The following is a 16,508-nucleotide window of genomic DNA, read 5'->3' on the forward strand; positions in this document are numbered from 1 at the left end:
TTCTAGAAGCCACAGGACACACACACACACACACACACACACACACACACACACACACACGGTGCGTCTGGCATTTTGGTTTATTGCCTTTACAAAGGTTTTTGGAGGTCATCTCAGACTTAAACTAAAGAGTGGGGGCGGCGGGGGGTGCAAAAGTGAAAGGGGAAAGGATCGGGGAAGGGGGTGAGAGAGGGAAGCTGCAGGGTTGACACCAAGAGAAGGAAAGAAAATAACCCAGAAAAGAATCGTGCAGCTGGAAAAACTGGGGGAGGAAAAGAGCGGATGCTTCAGGAGGCACCCGAGCCGAGGGGCTTCTAGAGGGACTGGGCCTGAAACTCCGCCACGTCCTCCCGGCCCTGCTCGGAGTGTCCCAGGTCAGGGAAAGTAAGAGCCGACCCAGACTCATCTAGAGACCGAGCAGAGGAAGTCGCAGCCCGAGGCTCGTCCCGGCGGGTCAGGGTGGGCACATTTCTCCCGTAGTAGCATTTGCAGGGGACGGAGGAAGTAGTTGGGGAGGGGGAGCGATAGTGCCACCCGGAGCTCCGCGGAGTCCCCGGGGTTCGGCTGGAAGCTCCTGTCCCAAGTACCGCTCTGCGCTCTGCATTAGGCAGGGGCCGAGTCGGGAGCACACCCGTAGGGGCCCGCGAGGTTTTTCCTTGTCTCTTGGGCGACGACCTTCCGGAGATAGTCCAGAAGCTGGTGGCCTGCGCACCGACGAGATCTCCACCTGAATCCTGATGGCCTAAGGACCTTACCTCGGCGACTGGCCCAGCCTCAGAACTCCTTCAAGCCTTTCTCTCCTAGTACAGGGACCTCAAACTCCGGAACTCCCGAGACGGAGCAAAAAGACACTACCTACGCATTCCCGCGCCAGAGGAGGGTCCCTGGGGGGCGCTCTCCAGATCCTAGGGGCGAGGGTTACCTTCCCAGCACCTTGCGAGGGTGGGTACCAGTCTGGGCCCCATAACACCGTCACTGCTACTTGTAATTTCTTCGCTTTGCCCCTCCCTTTGGAGAAAGAGGCAGTTTTACCCAAAGGTAGCGCTGGGTAAGCCGTGGGTTTGAGAGTTAAAGAGGGTCTTCTGCCTCAGAGGAACTTCTTAGCATCAAAATACCTCCAGGCCTACATTTTTTTTAAAAAACACAAATTGATTATTTTGAGATTTGGCTTTCTCTCTCTCTCTCTCTCTCTCTCTCTCTCTCTCTCTCTCTCTCTCTCTCTCTCTCCTCTCTCTCTCTCCTCTCTCCACATTGATACACTGATGATCCCTCAGTGGTGGAGAGGGGAAAGTGTTTTTCTGGGTTGGTGTCTTTTTCCCTCCTTTCATCCTCCACAGTCCAAGAGCAGTCAAACGAAATGTGTGTGTGTGTGTGTGTTTTTTTTTTTTTTTTCCTAGTTCTTGCGATAAGGACAGTTCAGGTCCAAGAAGGCAGCTGCGGCAGATTCTGCCAAGGACTAAAGAGGGGACATTATCTACACGAGGCACTGTCCACTACTGCTCACAAGCACAGTGGTGTCCAGCTCTGTGTCACCAGCTACTTGAACGCTTTCTCCGAAGATTATGGTGACAACAGGGTGACAAGAACCAGGAAACTAACAGCTCTTGAGTAGTCATTTGTACCAACCTGTACTTGGAGGTGAGACATGTATGTACACAACCTTTTCCGCTCCTCTTTTAATTTTTGTCAGAGGAGGTCAGAATTGGCCGATTAAAAAAAGATCCTATTTGCAGATTTATGAATGTCCCCGCAGAAACTATTTTTATCAGACCACTAGTTGTGACAGGGTTAGGAAACCAGTTTAAACTGTTAATCGGCCACAAAAAGGGCCTCAGATCGACGCCTTTCATTGTAAGGCTGTAAAAGCTAAGCTGTACATCGGGATGAAATTAGACAGCGGCAAAACCATTACCTTGACTTCCCACAATAAAGACAACCTTAAGAGGGGCTATTGATGGTTTCAAATTACATCACAGCAGTTTGTGGGTTCTTCCTCTGAGCTCATGGAATACAATTTTAAAATGTGGATTCTTCAAAGAGCAGTCACCGGCATTCACACATGGACAGGCAGCTACCCTTTGATTTTATTTATTGCAAAGTGGAGGTGAAGAGAGGAAAACAAAGACAGACAACCAGAATAAGGAGTTTAAAAAGAATCATGTCCGGTTTATATTTCCCAAGCTTTCTGTGCTCTTTCTTGCAGGGGGACTCAGGGGGTCAGCGGGGAGGGGACGGAGGGAAACCCCTGTGCATGGCCAGTCCTGTCTGCCCTCTGCTTCTGAAGGTTCCATTCTGCGCTCAGACTCGTGGGTTAAAGTTGGGAAAGGCATTTTCCCAAACAGGACTCCAGGGCCAGGGTCACACCGAAACTCCACTAGTCCTTTGTGGGGAAATCTCTCTGTTGGCCGATGGTGGGCCTGTGCCTTCCACCAGACGATTTCTCCTCCGAAAGAGCTTGTACATTGGTAAAATTCACGGAAAGCGGGTGGCCCACCCTCCTCTTTTACTCTCAAAAGTGGTCTCTGCATTTTCAGGAGTCTCAAAAAGAGGAAGTCCCTCTCAATCGCCATCCTTAAAATCACCTTACTGTTCTCGAAAGGCCTATAAAAACCGGGGTACCCTGCCACCTCAGTTGGCAGTTTCTCTAGGGGCCAAGTTAGTGGTGGAAACCCACACGATGTCTGTTATTTTTATCCACTAAAGACAGCCAAGCTGAGCAAAGGGACCATGGAGGTTTTTTTTTTTTTTTTCCCTGTGCTGGGGCGGATGGGGCTGTTGGGGTCAGGAGAGCCCTGGGGGGACCTCTACAGCTTCTCTGAGAGAGTGGCACAGTGGTAGCCTGGGTGCCACATTCGCTGCACAGCACTGCCCCCTGGCAACTAGCGCGCAAACCGCTCCGCTCAGCCTCAGGGCTTCTTCCCTGCCCACTGGGATGAACTCAGCCTTATCTTTCCAGATCACATCCCTGCTAGCCAAGCCATTTCAGAGGCCTGAAGAAGGACCCCCAACTCTTGTAAGAGCCTCAGTTCTGACCTCCCCAAAGGGATCCAGGATCTAAGCTGTAGGGTGAGCTGGAGATGAGAGGCTGCAGGAAAACAATGATTTCCATCTAGGAGGGGACAGGAGCGCAGGCCCTTGGTGACCCGGTAGAAATGTGCCTAAGGAAGGAGGACAAACATGGCTGGAACTCAGATTTCTATTCGGAAGCTGCCACAGAGGCTGTGTTCCCTGTCCTCAGCACGACCTAACCACAAGTTCAGCCCTACTGGATAGTTTGTTTCAAACTTTGGGGCTGGCCCAGATGGAGGAGAGTGTGTTGAGACCAGGAGAGACAGGTTGTCTTAGGTAAGTTACTTCTCCTTCCTGTATACAGGTTTCCTTGTGTGGTTTTCTATAGTGGTGACTAAGATTAATTGATACAATATCCTTAAGGGGTGCAAGTCACCCTGGTGCCTTTCTTCGTTGGTTGAAGCTGTAGGAATATCTCCCAGGAGTCACCCTGTAGGTGCAGGCAGGACAACCTAGCTATAGAGTACCCTGTCCAACAATGATCTCCTGACTAAGAGTTAATCATACATATAGCTGAGGATTACCATGGGCAAGCTCACTTCATCTAATGCTGTCCGCACAGAAGTAGAGGTTGGGTTTTTTTTTTAAAGCATTTATTTATTTATCATTTATATTTATTTTATTTTGTGTGTATGCGTGTTTTGCTTGCATGTATGTCTGTGCACCACATGCATGCCTGAGGCTGAGGAAGCAGCAAGGCTCCCTGTGGGTGCTGGGAATCAGACCCTGGTCCTTTGCAAGACCAAGTGCTGTTAACCATGGAGCCAACTCTCCAGCTCCCAAGGTTTTGTTTTTGTTTTGTTTTGTAAGATGTGTTTTAACTCATGTATGGATATGTGTGCATAAGTGTGCAAATGAGTTCATACCCAGGAAGCCAAGAAGAGGGCATCAGCTCCCCTGCAGTGGAGTTAGAGGCAATTGTGAGTCTCTTGATGCTAGCTAGCTCCAGGGACCAGACTCAGATCCTTTGCAAGAACAGTACATGCTTTTAACCTCAGAACCACCTTCCCAGGCCAGAGCTTTTAAAGCTTCATGTTACAAAACAAGCAACAGGCTCAGCAAACAGAGTAATTTCTCAAGATTACACAGCCAGAGCATGGTTGGAGGATGGCATGAAACTAACCCCTGCTTGAAAGACCAAAGCTCCGAGTCACCAAGTTGTGTAACGTTTTAAAGTGGCTAGCATTTTCTGCTTTCTACCCCATCTACTTTGTTGAGACTGTAGTGGAAATTTCCAGCTGTGGACCCCCCCCCCCCAGAACTCAAGGGGTGTTTTGAAGCCCTCTTGCTGAGACCCCCTTCTCTGGTCCCCAAGGTATACTGAGGTTATCTTGACTAATCTGAGCACCACATGCAAGGAACCCCTACTTTCTCCTCTGCAGAGGCTGCTCCTGTAGCTGGTCATGGAGGAAGCCATTGAGTCCCCTGGAAGACAGCAGAGGTGGAGAGGGGACTTAAGGAAGAACACCTCTGGACCCTACTTGGACCCTCACAGCATAAAGCCCGATCATCTCCTATCATAAACCGAGGCCTAGGTCACTGTACTAAGATGCCATCAAAAAGTAGGCTTGGTTGGGGTTTCCCAGAGGTTGGCTCCATGCAGTTACCCCTGGGTTCCTCAGCAGGTGGTTGTAAACTCAGGAGCCAGGCCCTGCACCCACACAGCACTCTCTCCAGGCACTATCCACACTGTGGGTAGACTTAGAACCTAAGGACCAAACACTTGGCCCTAACTCTGACCCAAGACATTTCTACCATGGAGCTAGGGGTAAACATCTGGATGGAACTCGCAGCAGCACGTGCAAGGGACTCAGCGCCCTCTGGTGGCAGGATTTAGAACTCACCCCTCTTCTTACCACCTTTGCCACCAGATACTTAAGGAGATTCGAGGTAAATGTCAGTCTGAGAAAAGAAACATGCACCACACATATACAAACATGGATGCACACATGCTTCTCTTTCCAAAACCCTTCCCCCAAGTCAGAACGTAATGATACATGTTTACATCTATCTGGATTGTTAAAGAGACTGTGTCACCCCCACTCACTGGTCCATCTGTATTTCTTATGCCTGATTTATGAAATGGGGAGGCAACTGTGATGCAAACCTTTCTGCCATGCAGTGTTCCCAGATGCCTAAGGCTACATGCATAGTGCTGTTTATGCTTTGAAAACCCCTTCAGAGAGAGAAAAGGTTCCTCTAAACCAAAATCAAGGGGGAAATTGTACCGAGAATGTTTGCAAATGGGAAATGGTGGATTGACACCTGCCTTGCCTGCCTGATGGGTCTAATCCAGCCTTGTACACTAGAACACAGACACCTTGCTCTGTACCTCCACTAGGATGGCACCATGCCCTCCTCTTTTCTCATTTTTACAAGGAAGGAAGAGGTGTGGTCACTTTTCTGCTACAGAATTAGAAAGTCAGGGTCTGTGATCCACTGACGTCTTGAGGGTATGATGACTGGAAGGACTGTCTCAGAGAGCATATGGCCTTGAAATTTGACACAGTGGCCCAATTGGGTAAAACATACTCAAGGCCTGGTAATCTGGTTTCGCTTCTCATGTTTCCAGTTCTCAAAGCTGACCCTCAAATCATCTACTTGTGGAGATGAACTTCTCTGAGAGCTGGGGATAAAGAAATTGATCACAGAGCCTAGCCCAGCACTTGTTTCAGAAAATGTTTTATGAGTAGTTTCAAATGTTACCAAAAGACAAAACAGGATTATAATGAGCTCCTGGGGGTCAAATAACAAAATCATGGCAAATCTGTTCCCAAAAGACAACCCCTTCACCAAAACTTTAGTACAATCTGTTGTATAGTAGTTTCATGACTTGATCCATAGAACCTGGAGGAAGCTCCTCAGGACTCCTGATGATCTAACAGGAGTTTCTTTAAGACTCAGGGAATATACAACTCAGAAGCTCCAGGAAGTCCCTGAAACCGACCAGGTTCAGTAGCTCCTCTTTACGAAGCTTGTATAAGCAGGGAGGACTGCTGAGAGACATTCTCAGACAAGAGAAACTGCCTGCAACAGGCTTGAACTAGATAAGCTGCCTAGGAAAGGCAAAGATCAGATAAGCTGCCAGGAAGAGATACCTTCTCACCTGTTGAGCTTCCTGCAGGCTATACAGTATGCTCCAGGTTTCCAGCTTACATGAGCAGTCACACATGTTGGGTGAGCTTAGATGATAGCAGCCAGCCGTCTTTGAGTCATCTGTGCTCCTGCAAACAACACCTTGCCCAGATTCCTGAAAATAACCCCAATAAAATTCATGGGTTCACCAAGTTTGAACTTTGGTGGTATTCTTATTTCAGTCTGTCTTGGGTTCCCTATCTTGTCTTGGGTAAGTAGATACTTGTTCATGTCCTCCCCAGAGATAGCTCAAACACACACAACACAACCTCAGAACCAAGACTGGTATGCCCGAGCATCAAGGATGTCTACCGAATTCACTAAAGCTTTGTCTGCACCCAGATTCCCGGAGGATCCCTTGGTTTTTATAGAACTTAATCTGGAGGCTTGAATTCTCTCACTTAACTGGTTGACTTGGGGATGGTATTTGTTTGTTTCTCTGAGTACTAATGTTACTTCACATGGTTGCTATGAAGATGAGAGATACTTCCTGCAAACTTTACCATAGGACAATGAGGAGTATCTTGACTATTTCATCCAGGGATGGAATTCAGTGCGGTGTTTAAATAAATCGTGAAGATTTGAAAACTGGGTTTCAGTTATTTCTTTTGAATTTTGAATTAGTTCTAAAAGACTGGAACCAGGGAAAGTTTTTGCCCACCTTTTGCAGTGCTGGGAGGCCAAACTTAGGGCTTCATGTCTCCTTGGCCACAATCTATTATTGAGAAATTGTCCTAGCCATGTGTGGTCAGCTTTTTATCCCAAGTCCATGGTGCCTTTAGCATATTCGGAAGCCAAAGATGGCCAGAATGAAACAAAGTTACTTAGTTAGGACCCCAAGTTTCTCTAAGGATACTCCTGGCTTTTTTTTTTTTTTTTTTTTTTTTTGTGCTTGTCAAGGGTCAGGTCTGTATTTCTGCATCCAACATGGGATCCAACATAGAAGCCAGGGCTGACGGATGTTGACATCGTTGGATCACATGGCCTATGCACGGACCCTCCATCTACAGAACCTATGACTTTCACTTGGTTCGTCTCTCACCTGCTTTGAATGGCTCAAGTTCCCACATCACGCAGGACTCGCCATTGTTCAGACTTTTCATTTCCTGGTGTTTTGTTTTTCCCCACTGCCTTTCTGTCTCTGTAAGCTGCATGGGGGTAAAGGCCACAGCTGCTTTCTCATCAGTGTATTCTTAGCCCATAACACAAAGAATAATTGTCAGAATGATTTATTTTTATTGGAAGCTGGATTTAGAAACTAGTTTAACCCTAACTTCACCCTAACCAGTAGTTCTTGCAAAGAACTCACAATGCATCATTTCAATGTGTTGTATGTGAAATTAACCTCCATGTGCCCCGCCGGATGAGCTGTTCTGGAGGAGATGGGGTAGAAGGGATCAGGTCAAGTTTGGATCACTGGATGCTTGAATTGTACAGCGTAATGAATAATTTTAAAACATAATAAGATGCAAGAGGAAAGAGATAGTCCCTGAGTTTGGGGTTATACAATACTTCAGTCTCCCTTCCTTCTCACTCCTCCCCTCCCCTCCCTCCCTCTGTTGACTTCTCACTCTCTCTCCTACCTATCTCCATCTTAGTCTCTAGCATTGTGATTGTTTTATCATCTTGGTGGGATTCAGAATTATGGAGTGAACAATCATGGGTATGTCTGTGAGGGTTAATTAAGGTGGTTGTCTTTCCTTGGACTGAATGAAGAGGAGGAGCAGGATGAAAACTCCACCCATCAGTGTGTGCTTTCGGACTGTGGGTGCCATGTGACCAGCTGCCTCCAGCTCCTGCCACCATGCTGGACCCTCAGACTATGAGCCAGAATAAACTCGTTTGTAAGTTACGTTTGTCAGGATACCTTACCGAAGCAACAGGATAAGTAGCTAATCTAATCATGCATTGTCTCCAGTCTCTGCCATAACTCTCTCCACATTAATTTCCCCCTTAGTGATGCGATTTCTGATGGAGAATGAGGGGACCCAGGAGAGAGAGGGATTCTGTCGCAACGGCACCCACTTTACTTTAGAAATCTGTTCCCCTACTCTGGTGAAAGCATACCCAGGACTGGATACACACAGCTTCCTCTTGCTTTTGCTGCAGAATGTATTTGGAACCACAATGGGCATCACCCAATGATTGGTTGAATTAGGGGATAACATGGCTGTCAGCCTAATGCAGATGTTTGCACCTTACAACACTGTCTCTTTCTCTTCCTGTACAGCGTTCTTGTGCGCGCCCGACTCGGCCAGCAAGAACGACACTGCAACAGGACCCTTCTGCACACGTTTATTGGGAGAGCTTGATTGCAGAGGCGAAGTGACCCCAAGCCCAGAACTGGTGCTGCTTATATAGGCCTAGGAGAGGCGTGTCTCACACCCGGATTGGTTATGCTTACCACCTCATTTGCATGTCTCACATCTGATTCGTTAACATGTCTCTCATCTGATTGGTTAACATGTCTCTCATCTGATTGGTTGATATGTCTCTCATCTGATTGGTTAATTCTCAAAACCTCATCTTGGCAAAAAAACTTTACTGCCTATGTATGCGTGGTGGCCAGCGGTAGCCAGCGCCACCCTGCAACGGCACATGTGGCTTCCCACACAGCGTATTCTGGTCTGTCCTACCATATATTCTGTTCAATTTGTCTGTCTTTCCCAGTGAAGTTCACTGTATTTCCTGAGTCCTACTGGACACACCCTACACATTTTCCTTATGTCTCATGACTTTCTGACTTGCTTCCTGTTTTTGTTAACTTCTGTATCATAATTGACTACTATTAAATACAGCATGTATGATGAAATGCACTAATTAAGCACCCACTGTGCACTGAGCATTGCCTAAGCATTGCCAGCTCCAACATGACTCCTCTGCAGACTTCCATGTTATTGACAATGAATGATCTCTACAGCTCCAGCCAGTGGTTAACTGGGGCAATTACAGTGAAAGCTATGAGAATCTCCTGACCTTGGGTGGATGGATAGTCGGTGAGTATCCCTGAGAAGGTGTCCACTTCTCTGACACTTGGAAGAGCAGAGCATTCCAGAAATTTCTCCTAAATAAACACTAAAACTAAGTAGACTTGTTTTTCTTCACCCCCTCTCGGTTCTGAGTCATATTTCACCTATTTCCCCTCCAACCTGTTGGAGAACACTCACCTGCTCTGGTCCTTCAAATGCGCAAACATGTTTTATACAACAACAACAGCGAAAACACACCTATTGGCAAAAGACCCGTGTGCAACAGCATTTAGGCTTACAAACGCCTCTAACAGGAACCAACAGCCTATAATTAGAATTTAACAATTCAAGAGAGGAGTAATATGCACCCTGCAGGACAATTTGGAGTCTTTTTCTTTAGTTCTGCAGGTTCGGTGGGTAGATTGGCCCCCAACTTGCCTCCTACAATAACCGTCCCACTGAGGTAAACATGTCACAAACAAGAACAATGAGATCACCAATAATATAACACTAATACTATAAACAAAAGAAACACCACCTTTGTCACCTTTGGCTCCAGTGGAATGAGAGACACAGTGCAGACCCGCTCACAGAGCTTTTTGAAAAATAAACAGCTCACAGCTAATGCTCAATACTTTCCAGGGGCGATTTTCTAAAAATCTGGGTATGGGGAGAAGTCTTTTCCTGAAATGTACTTGATTTTGCACTTTGGGTTGAAGCTTCCACAGAGATAGTGAATGTCACCAAGTCCTCAGACATAGCTTCATCAAAGCTATTTTACCAAAACCTCAGATTTTTCAAACCACAGAGGCAAACCACAAAGGCTCTGGGATCACAGGCCACATATCCTTGATAAGGCAGTCTTTCTGAATTTTGTGGAAGAATGAATGGGTAGGTGACTAGCAAAATGTTAAGGTGTAGATGTTTGGGGATGGCATGTTTCAAGCCCTTGATCTTACAGATGAGGAATGAGTGCCCAGAAGAATCACCTCAGAGGCACTGTGAAAAAACACACATTCTTACACAAACACACAGAGACAGTCCTGGTGGACATCAGCAAGAGATCTAGCTGCTTTCTGATGGGCTTTTTGGTTCATCACTATCAAGTTGATAGGATATGGAATCATCCTAGAGACCTAACAGGTGTCTGGAGGTGCCTGTAAAAAAAATGATTCTAAAGAGGTTTAACATAGGTGGGAAGACCTACTCTAAATATGGAGCACCATCCCATGGAATAGGGTCCTGGACTTGAATTTACAAAGGACCTGAGCACAACACTCCTCTCTCTGTGAGTCTTGCCTGAGGATTCAGCTGCCTCACACTCCTTCCATATCCCCTACCAGGATGGACTGTGGGCAAAAATAAACCCTTCTCTCCATGAAGTGTCTTGTCAGGTATTTTGTTGCAATGAGAAACGTAACAAGTGCAACATTTGTAACTTGTGCAGTGATCAACTTGTCTGTACAAGAGAAAAGCCAGAGTCTGGGACCAGCCTCTAGAAAGGCTAAAACAAAGACTAAGTCCAGGTGGAAATGATTGAGGGGCTTTATAATAGGATAGCTGGTGTTGATGGAGGAGAGATGTGACAGGGCTTAGGACCTTGGAACCACCTAAGAATGGCTCCAGAGGAAAGAAGGCCTCTGTTGGATGGTCCACTGACTTCAAGCCCAGCTGAGTTCTGGGCACTGATGGCGTCATCCATCCAGTCTCTGTCTTTTAACTCCCTCAGGATGACAAAGCTGTTGCTCTAGGCTTGCATCCTCCAAGGTGCAAGCACTGAAATACATCACCTGTTTCTGAATATTCCCAGCAGGACTCCCATGCTTCCGACTGTCTTGAGCAGTTGTGTCTTATGTTCGTTAATCTTGATTGTCAACTCAAAAGGCTCTAGAGTCGCTTAAGAAACAAACTCTGGGTGTGTCTGTGGGGGAGTTTCCAGATTGGTCTCCTAGGAAGTCCCACCCTGGATGCAAGTGGCTTGATTCAAATTCTGTGGGCTTCAGTCCTGGAATGAATAAAGACGACAGGAGCTAGTCACCAAGCGCGCTCTCTCTCTCTCTCTCTCTCTCTCTCTCTCTCTCTCTCTCTCTCTCTCTNTCTCTCTCTCTCTCTCTCTTTCTTCTTCTTCTTCTTCTTCTTCTTCTTCTTCTTCTTCTTCTTCTTCTTCTTCTTCTTCTTCTTCTTCTTCTAGACTGTGGGAGCACTGTAATCTTGTATTTGGCAAATACAAAACTCAAGGTGACCCAGAACATTACTTAGAGTTTCCCAACCAGAAGCACCTCCTTGATAAAGTTCTGAAATGTAGATACTTATGGAGATGTCCTCAAAGCCCAAGTTCAGCCCTGTGGTCAATCCGGAGTGCCCCAGCCTTGCACCATCTGCCCGGTGGTGCCCTTGGCTCATGAACTCACTGGTTTGGTCTTGGGGCTGTCAGTACTGCAGATTTGGAATCTGGTTCCTGCTTCAGTGGAGACTCTGAGAAGCATCCAGAGTGAAAGTTATGGTACCCGATCTGAAGCTCTGCATTGCTTCTCCTGGGACATGGAGGTTGAGCCTTGAGCCTTTCATGAGGAGAGAAGAAAGAGAGACAGCTCTCTGCAGCTGTGAACTCTCTCTCTCTCTGGATGGAAGCCAGTGCTTCCCCCAGGATCCACTACCAAGCACTATTTTACTGTTGCGAGTCACCTGTGGGCAGGATAGATGCCTTTGGTCATGGCAACATGTTCATTCTCTCATCCGGTTGGCTGCCTCCAAGTCTAGGGCCCCATAGCAGATAATATTTGCTTAACTCCCAATTAATTTCCTCTGCCTACCCTAATAGATCAAGACTAGAGCTCTGCATGAAAACCAAAGGCCAATGAACTTGTAAACATCCTGATTTCACAGCAATCTGCAACAACAACAAAAGGGCATTTTGGCCTGGGACAATAGAAAAGTCTTCTAATCCAAGAATGAGGACTTAAATTAGATTCCCCCAAACCACATAGCACACACACACACCAAACCAACCAACCAAACACCAATATAAAATAAAAATCAGCCACAATACTGCATGAACCAAAAAAAAAAATCACAGCAGTTCATGCTTGTGATTCCAATCCAAGAACATCAAGAGAAAAGAATCTTGCTGGCAGCCAGTCTCACCAAATGAATGAGCTCCAGGGTTAATACAAGACCCTGTCTCAAAATATAAGATGAGATGGGTTTATTGGTGCATGCCACTCGGGAAGCAGAGACAAATATATCTCTGGAAGTTCAGCCTGGACTACAGAGAGGGTTCTAAGCCAGTTAGAGTTGCATGGGGAGACACTACATCAGAGGGGGTTAGAGGGACACAAGCAAGGAAGACAATTGACAGTGACCTCTGGTCTTCACACACATATGTATACATACATGAACTGGTACATACATTTACACAAACAGTTTTCTTAGAGGAGCAAAATAGCCCTAAAAATAAAGAAAGATGGCTTCGGCTTCCTTGTATGGTAATGAGCGTGGGAAACTGTTGAGTCACAGTGAGGTGGAAATTTCTGGCTGTGTCACGTGATGCAGACTTGAGCGATGTTTGCTGAAGCAGATTCAGTGATGTTTTGAGAGGACACGTGACGTTTGGAGAAAGGATAGGTAGAACCCGACAGACATTGACAGCACCACTTACATAGCTAGCCTTGCAATGCTTTGTTGGTCTTTTGTCTATGGTGATCTTTGCTTCATTGAGAGAGGCATGGCAGAGGACTGCTGGCATTCCGGCTGATCCTGGTCACTCTTGCTGACACATGCCAATTTGGTAGAAGCCTGGCAGTTTCTGCTGCATGCCACTGCTGCAGTTTCGAGTTCGGTGACCCAACACTACTAAACTGGCATGCTAGTATCCTGACAATGGAGATTTGGATCTCCCCCAAAGAACTACTCCTATACAGATTTACCTCCCCATTGTCCCACTACCCATTTTTTTCTCCCCTACCTTTGGTCAGTGGGCAGAAAGCGGGGATGAGGGAGCTGAAGCATTTGAGAACCCTTATTAAAGTAGGTGTAAGCCTACATTCCAGCTATCATAATGAATCATGCAGGGTGGGATTTTGCAAAATGCTGATGTGTCTCCTTGCAGGACCACACCATCTTCACATCCTTGGCAGTAGGTCATTTTGATACCCATCCCATCCATTCTTGTTTTGCTTCTGTTGCTGTGACCAAAAGAAACAGGGGAGAGCTGGGGTTTACTTGGTGGGCTTTAGTTCTGGTTAGGAGAACAGTTCTCAGCCTCTGAGTCCTGGCCTGAGAAGGGAGGCGGAGTGAAGTGACCAAGTCCCCTGCTTGCTTGCTTGCTTGCTTGTTCTCAGCTAGCTTCTGCTTGTAGTACTCAGGACCCCCTTGCCTGTGATATGATGTTACCCACAATGGGCTGGGTCTTCCTTCGTCAGTTAGCAATCAAGATAACTCCACAGACAAGCCCACGGCCAGCCTGAGCTAGGTTCCTCGTTAAGATTCACTTCCCAGGTGATTCTAGTGAAAAGTAAGCACTGTAGCATCCCACACCCAGATGAGGGTCTGCAAGCCCTCAAAGAGGGCTGTACAATCCAGCAAACAGTTGGAAGCTGCTTCTACTTCATCTCATAGCCTGAGGCTACCCTTTCATCAGTAGCCTGGGAAAGACAGAGGCTGGGGTAGGAGCCAGATCTCCTTTGATGTTTGTAGGTGACAGGTGGGCTTTAGTTTTGATTGAAAGAACGCTTCTCAGCCTCTGAGTCCTGGCAGGAAGAGGGAGGCAGAGTGATATTACCAAGTCCCCTGGAAAGAACAGAGGAGACAGGACTTAAAGACAGACAGACAGAGAAACGAACATGGGAGGGCAGCTATCCTGTAATCTTGACGTCCCAACAGTATTTCACCATATATTTCTCACAGGACAGAAGTGATAGCAATATGCAGGGCAATTCTAACCTGAGTTTTGGTCTGTGGTTAGCAGAGAACAGCGTGGGTACCACCTTCCTTTAACTTAGGGGAAGCAAGGCCCAGACCTGTTCTTGGAGCGCCCCCTGGTGGAAAAGATGGAAATGATCCGGTTCTGGGTTTGATGGAAGCTCATCTTGCTAGAGGCCTTCCGAGGACTCCAGGGAACAAGAGGAAGAAAGACTCTCTTGCCTTTGGAGGGTATGGTATGGGGCCAGCTCTCCCCTCTGTAAAGCAGCTGCCTGCTCAGAGTCTGAAGAACTGCAGTCCTGCGCTGTCTGGCTGCTGATGTACGTGTGTATGTGCTTGTGTGTGTGTGTGTGTGTGTGTGTTCCCCCTTCCTAGATTAGCCTCAGCTAATCACATCATCATTCCTGGCACAATGGGAAGATCCTTAGCTATCTTTGAAGGATACTCCTGTTCCTTTCTTTGATCAGTCCAGCATCTGACCAGGCTCAGAAACTCCAGACTGATGACAAGTCACCGTGTGAAGCACAGGTCACCTCTGAAGCTGACACTGGGTGACCAACTGCACCAGTCACTTCTCCTAACCATCTCCCTGTGTTCTCGTAGCCTTCCCAGATAACGGCAGCTCTGATCACCTGTCAGCCCCATGTGGGTGCATACTTGCTACACTGTGTTCAGGGGATCAGCTGTAATTTGAAGATCCAAGCTCAGAGGAGCAAAGGCTCTTGACTGGGAGATGGGGGCTGGCAGTGGGGGAGAGACAATAAAGGCTGCAGCTTCAGGAGTAGCAGCCAGCTGTCCTGCTTAGGCCAGAACCTTCTCTTGTCTAAAGCTCAGGGAACCCAAAGGAAGCAAGAGGCTATTCATAGACAACAGTTGGGCAAGTGCCAGGCCTAGGTCTCAAGAAGGGCTCTGTGGCTCTGGGCTTGTGTAGATCTCTCTGTTCTCCTTTCTATATTTGTATAATAGACTTGCTGGAAAGGTGGCTTTCCAAAAATCCTTTTCCACTTTTATTATCTTTAATACACAGAGACAGACATATACATAGACACATATGTAGACACATACATATAAACACACCTATATAAACACCTACACATACACACACACACACACATATATACAAATGCACACAAACACACACATAGACACAAATACATGGGTATATCACACACTGACACACAAACACACATAGACATACATGCATAAGCACATATTTCAACTAGCTAATGGTTCCTCTTCATTGTGAACTTGACTAGATTTAGAATCACTATGGAGAGCCACCCCTGGGTGTGCCTGTCAAGGCGGTTTTAAAGAGGTTTAACTGAGTATGCTGCCTGCAGGAAACACATTTGTGCACACTGAGGTCCCACTTGATGGAAAAATCCAGGCTTCTTCACTTCTGCCTCTTAAAGAGTGTGAATCAGGGTCACTTATGCTACCATCTATGAATAGTGATACTTTGACTTCTTCCTTTCCCATTTGTATCCTCTTGATCTCCTTTAGTTGTTTTATTGCTCTAGTTAGAACTTGACATACTATATTGAATAGATACTGAGAGAGTGGGCAGCTTTGTCTTGTCCCTGATTTTAGTGGGATTGCTTTAAGTTTCTCTCCATTTAATTTGATGTTGGCTATTGGCTTGTTGGCTATTGCCTTTATTGTGTTTAGGTATGGTCTTTGTATCCAAGGCTTTTGACATGAAGGAGTGTTGGATTTTGTCAAAGGATCATGTGATTTTTTTTTCATTTTTTTTATATGGTAGATTGCATTGATGGGTTTTCCTATATCGAACTATCCCTGCATCCCTGGGATGAAGCCTACTTGATCATGGTGGATGATGTTTTTATGTGTTCTTGGATTCAGGATAAAGATGGAACAGAGATTGAGGGAATGGCCAACCAATTACTGGCCTAACTTGAGACCCATCCCATGGGAGAGAACCAACCCCTGACACTATTAATGATACTCTAATATGCTTGCAGACAGGAGTCTAGTGTAACTATCTTCTGAGAGGCCTCACCCAGTAGCAAATGGAAACAGATGCAGAGACCACAGACAAACGTTAGGTGGAGCTTGGGGAATCTCGTGGAAGAGTGGGGGAAAGGATTGAGGGGCAAAGGACACCACAAAAAGACCTATGGAGCTAACTAATCTGAGCCTATGGGGGTCATGGAGGCTAAATACCAACCAAAGAGCATGCAGAGGCTGGACCTAGACCAGCTACATATTTGTAGCAGATGTGCAGCTTGGTCTTCACGAGGATCTCCTAACAACTGGAGCAGGGGCTATCTCTAACTCTGTTGCCTGTCTTCACATCCCTTTCCCCTAGCTAGGCTGCTTTGTCTGGCCTAGATAGGAGAGGATGCACTAAGTCCTGCTGAGACTTGGTGTAATAGGTTGAGTTGGTACCCATGG

Source organism: Mus caroli, chromosome 19 (assembly GCF_900094665.2).
Source record: "Mus caroli chromosome 19, CAROLI_EIJ_v1.1, whole genome shotgun sequence".
Lineage (NCBI taxonomy): Eukaryota > Metazoa > Chordata > Mammalia > Rodentia > Muridae > Mus > Mus caroli.